This window comes from Gymnodraco acuticeps, unplaced genomic scaffold (assembly GCF_902827175.1).
Source record: "Gymnodraco acuticeps unplaced genomic scaffold, fGymAcu1.1, whole genome shotgun sequence".
Classification (NCBI taxonomy): Eukaryota; Metazoa; Chordata; class Actinopteri; order Perciformes; family Bathydraconidae; genus Gymnodraco; species Gymnodraco acuticeps.
Window position 1 is genome coordinate 3,189,164 of NW_022990270.1, and position 6,000 is coordinate 3,195,163.

Here is a 6,000-nt window from a genome sequence, read left to right on the forward strand (position 1 = left end):
CTGGATATGACAAGCTAGTGAAGCTGGCCCTTACCTCAAACTGTCACTTCAGCCAGCCTCTCATATTTTCTCTCCTCTCTCCATTCATATTTATTAGGCAGAGTTTCAGTCTAGACAGGCTAACAGCTTATTCTTGACAGCTTATTCTATGCAGGCCACCATGGCATATACAGAAATCTACAGATGAGTTGGCTATAAGTGGTCTCTCTTTCTGGCATCTTTGTTTGTCTTTCTGCACTCGTTCTCTCATTCTGCCTCTCATCTCTACACCAAACAAAGCCGCCATTATCAGGACCATTGAGACGAGCTCCTTTCCTCAATGCCTTGCAATTTCCAGCTGATATTCAGATCTACTTTTTGAGCTAATTAGGACAAGGGCTGCTTCTTTCAGAGAGTGATGGTCCTACTCTGTATTTACAGAGCCCACTGTCTCCCTCCCTCTTCAGCTCACAAACAGTGCTTCAATCTGCATAGATTAGAATGGGAAAATCAGATTTCCCCCATGAGCTTTCCCAACCCGCTATTGATGCAACACAATGGATCTGTTCTGAGTCCCCTTTGCTGCGTGCTTAGTCACCATCCTGTATGGGATGTAGACAGAAGGCAGGATATTAAGTGTCTGGTGAGACAGAGAGAGAATGAGAGGCATGAGAGGAAGAAATAAAGAAGACAAAGAATAGAAAACAGGAAATGAAGTGTGGGGACGGGCCTGACATGTTAGCATCAACGTTTATTCAACATTACAGCCAGATACAGTATGTTATTTACTCGGGGGGCATTATACTTCGTTGGATCAGTGAAAATTCATGTTCTGTTTACTGTCTTTGCAATAAACCCTAGGGCCTAGAATAATACATACATCACTAAATATTTCACGTATTTAAACTGGTTTTAAAGTATATTTATCTGTTAAAGATATGTGGTTATTATCCAGATTTGACAAAACTTTTTCGAAAAACATTTTGTCGGTTTAATTTAGAGTTGCTACACACACACACACACACACACACACACACACACACACACACACACACACACACACACACACACACACACACACACACACACACACACACACACACACACACACACACACACACACACACACACACACACATTAGTCTACTTGTTTTGTATTGAATACAAATATTTATCTCAATTATTGGATGTGTAAATGCATTTAAAATGAGATAAAATAAGAGTCCTTTGTTCGACACTCAATGTCTCTGCTTGATGCTCTCACTGTCGGCCCAGCGCCAGTGCGCCCTACTGCCATTGTCCTCCTGAAGAAAAAACATTTGCCCACTCGCACTCTGAGCCTATGTGCACCGTTGTCTTGGTTTCTATGGAGACCCTTTCCTGCAGACCAAGCATGTGGGGGGCACCCCTCCAGTGGAAGAAGGTGAAATAACATTTTGGCAAGGCAATCATACACAAACCTCATTTACATATCCAAACATGCACCATGGACCGTAGCATACAGTGTTTGTTCACCAAACATTTCCCAGTACTTGATTTCTCCCAGCTGGAAATCGCACCCACAAAGTGTTATCTACATAAAAGTTTATTTCGCTTTTAAATTGTCAGAATAAAGGCAATCTAAAGAAAAAGTATTAAAGAAATCTACATTAACATACAATTCCCCTCAATTCAAATTCAAATTAACTTATTTAGCATAAAAGCTTTAACAATTTGCTGGCAAAGCTTCAAAATACAAGTGTACACAGAAACACTTTTTGTATTTCCCCAATGATGTATATATTCCATTGTGCACTGGGATTGATCAGCATTCAGGTCACAAGTTGCTCCCTGTACCATTGACATGAATGATGTATGCTGGTGCGTGGACCTTCTGTGGTAATTCCTCAACACCTCCAGCAGGGGGCACTGTTATATCTGTCTGTCAGTCTGTGGTGTTTCCTTGCATTTTGAGGAGACACTTTGCTGTCAGATTGAGCTGTGTGTTTCTGACCTTGAGGAAGATGAAAGACAGCCACCACAGAGGCTAATGTACTCAGTATTCAAATGTACAAGTCTCTCAGAGTCAAGCATGTCACACTCATGGCATAAAGACAAAGACACAAACCAGAGGGGGAGAGGAAAAGCTGACATATTACTTCTATTATTTCTTATTCTAGCCAAGTTCTCACTGCTTTCATTTCATACCACTTCCTTAAAAAGCTGCACTTGGGATTTGGTCATTACTATACTTTTTTTTAAATCACAAGCTATTTGATTACAACTCTCTTACGTTTAATTGAACAGAATAACAGAACATTATTGTTTTCTCAGTCCTTCGAACACTTGCAATTGGAAGGTTCATGGATTAATACGCCAAATATTAATAAAAAAGAAAACAGAATTTCAGCTAAGCACAATAACATATTTCACTGAGCCATAATTAGAGCAGTGACTGACTGCCACACACCCACAATGATTTCTCTATCATCCAGCACTTAACCTCAAAACGGAAGCCCCCCCCCCGCTGTTAGGATGACAGTATTGAAAGTGAGCGTTTTAATCAGTGAGATGTTCCTTTCAGCTCTATGACATGCTAGGAAATTAAACATAAGGCATAAAGACTACATTTACATGTTTTTCTAATAATTCTGCATCACCCCTTAATAAATACATAACATGCTTACAAGTTATGGTACATTATATTTATCAATTTTGCCTTTGAACAACATTTTATAATCCTTGCACCACAGGTTGGCTAATGGACCTCATAATCAATATCATTTTTTGTACATGATCCCTTTGGGTTAAATACACTCGTCTGATCTAATGGCACTTTCATGTATGTTTCACTTAGCACACAGTATGTGCTCTTCAGGAGTGGTGGTTATGATCAATAAGTGTGTTATCATCATTAGACAGCCCTCTTAATGTGTTATTGGTGTGAAAGATACCAGCACAGATTTGAACTACAGTTGATAAAAGAATATAACATACTCTGTGTTTGGAATGACAAAATCAAATCAAAAATAAATAATTGTATGTCTTTTAAAAAAGCAAGTGAGTTTTTACATCCAGTTCGTATATCAAGCTGGTAATGGTTACATTGACAAAACAGCATGCACCCAGCAGAAGCTGAAATCTCCACGCTGACAATGTCAGAATAAGAGCCTCATCTGGAGCAGTGACATCAGGCACAAGCTACACTTTGGGATAGTCACAGGGTGCACCATCTCAAGTAACACCACAGAGTTGATTGCAGGTGGATACTTCAGGGACTGGAAAAGCTGATGGAGTGGATCCTGGTGAATTTCAAACCAGCCATGTCAGGAAAGCTGGTGCTGAAGAGAGAACCGGTGAACGACACCTTTTTAGCATTCAATCACAGAAGAAGCAGCTGAAGAGCCATGACAAGGTGTTTGACACAACCATGAAGGATGCATGAACCCTCCCATCCACCTCCATTGACTTGGAGAGTTGGCTGAGAGCAGAGGACCAACATGTCGTTGTTCGGCCCAGAATACTGTGACCAGTCATTGTGTGCCAGTCGCTACAGTCGACAGAGAGAGAAAGGTTCTTACAACAGAAGATAACACTCTATGAGCATAACAAGCTGGGAATGCCACTTGCCACAAAGTGACCTTCAAGGTGACACAAATTAGGGAGGTGTTGCACTACATAGAGTGATTAACTTGACTGTGGCCAAAGCTGTAATCAAAATGAAGACTTGGATGAATGGTGGGATTGGCTTAGCTGTTGAAAGCTGATCCCCAACGCATCAAGTTCCATGTCCAGAAAGGGTCCAACATGCTTGGGAGTTTCTTAATTCTCCACACATGAGGCAAAGCTTAGACACCGGCATGCCTGCTGTGCCTGAAACGTTGAACCCTATAGAGGCCTTTCCTGAGTTGCGCCCCCAAGGCCCTAAAAGAGTGGTGAGAGGTGATACTGTTGGTGAAGGTCCTAAAAGTAACTTCAGAAACCATCTGCATCAGCCTGCAGGAATATTGGCCCCTGCAAGAGACCTCGGCTCAAGTTCCCTCAGCATATCACAGTCAACACCTCGAAAACTGAAATCAGTGTTCAATCCTCTAGGCAAGTCATCATGCTGTACTTTCAGCAAACAGTCTCCTGGGAGGGTTGCTTGGATGATGGCTTTGATAGAAAGCTGATCAAATTCAATACTGCACTGATTGATTAATAAAGGCAAGGTGGCTTAAGGTGCTTCAAGATTTGAGCTTGATGCAACATGATACAGCAAAGAATAGCCATGTCAAATTGGCCTCAATGGTCTTTACAATCTGTACAGCTACAACACCCTCTGTCCTTAGACCCTCTTTTCGACCCGTGACATCACATGTGTGGCTCAAGAGAGTAGATCCGTGGGGAAAGAAGTAGCCATATGGACACAGGCTGAGGTCTGATCAACCTCAGTTAGGTTGCCAGGAGGAAGTCATGTTATGTTGAAAGATCTGTAATCTCCATTGGTGGCAGATTGCACATCTTCATTTGATTCAAACATTCTCTTGATAAATCTCATCTTATGCAGAATTTTTTTTATTAAGTGTTTTATCTCACTGAAAATACAACACTTACTCAGATGGTCATTTTCTGAAACCGAGTTGCTCAGCTCTTCGCCAACCAATTACAATATTTTTTGTCGTATGAAAATCTAATTTGCTTTCAAAGAAAAACAGCAACACCAATCTACTGCTCAATGCTAAGAGAAACTACTAAAACCTCTTGCTGTTTGAAGCCAGACAAGTTTACTATCCTAATTGGTCTCTGTGGGCAGAGCATCAGTTGTGTAAATAATTTTCTCAGCTCTTGGCCTGCTCCATATTTGGCTATCGTGGCTTCCCTTCTTTGTCAAATAAAAGCAGTGCCTGTTGGAACGAAGTCATGTAATTCCTAGAGCACATTGTTTTTATCTTGTAGCTACAAACCAGCTTCAAATGAGAGGCTGCTGTTCAATCACAGTGCAACCAATCTTATCACCATAGACCCAGCTATATCTATTGGGGGTAACGAATTGCAGATGGGGTTTCAACTGTTGCTGCAGCATGTTCTGTGGGATTGTGGTTTACGGGAATCGGGTTACTCATAATTAAGAACATAGCTCGGAACAGGTCGTACCCTCCACCGGGTCAGCTTCTGGGGTTCTGACGGGACTCAAGTCATTTAACTTCTGTTTTATGGACTGCTGGCACTAGATTACAAACTTAGCTTAACATTGTAGTCATGTGTCACACACACACACACACACACACACACACACACACACACACACACACACACACACACACACACACACACACACACACACACACACACACACACACACAGAGAGATACAACGTTTGATGGATAGAGGCTCACAGCCAAAACTCCATCAAATAGTGTCAACTTTTTATATCCAAACTGAACTAAAGCTATTTCTCATAGATGGTTTGTGCTTTCAGATCATAGCACTTTTGTCGAGTGATTTGCGAGCAGCTGGTATAGTTGTGTTCATTATTTTATGGGTGCTGGCAAGGGGAAAAAAGGAGAAGCAGGGAAATTACAGCTTGACCACAATCACAGAGGACACAGAAATGCTATTAGTTTTCCAATGCAATCACAAAATCCACTGGCCTGGACATTTGCTTTAATCAGACACCTGGGAAATGCATCCATCTCATTTCATTTAATCGGCTCAAATCAATCTCATATCAGCATTAAATGAAAATGATGAGAAGAGAAATCTGTGTGGACAAGATATTAATACCAAAGGGAACTCCTTCATTACTGACTTTAATGATTGCCTGTCTTTCTTCTCTATGGTGCAGACAATATATATAGCTTTTTACTCCTACATGCTATAAACCCAGATTGAAAAACAAAAAAGGAGGCTGTAATTTAAAGCACACAATTTTCACTGGAGTTGAATGCTTCAAAACTACTCTATAATAGACATCCTTTCATTCCGAAGAGGCAATTTATGAGAAGATGTTGCATCAAAAGGTATACATCGCTCTTTGGAACTTCAAAGAACAATGATTTG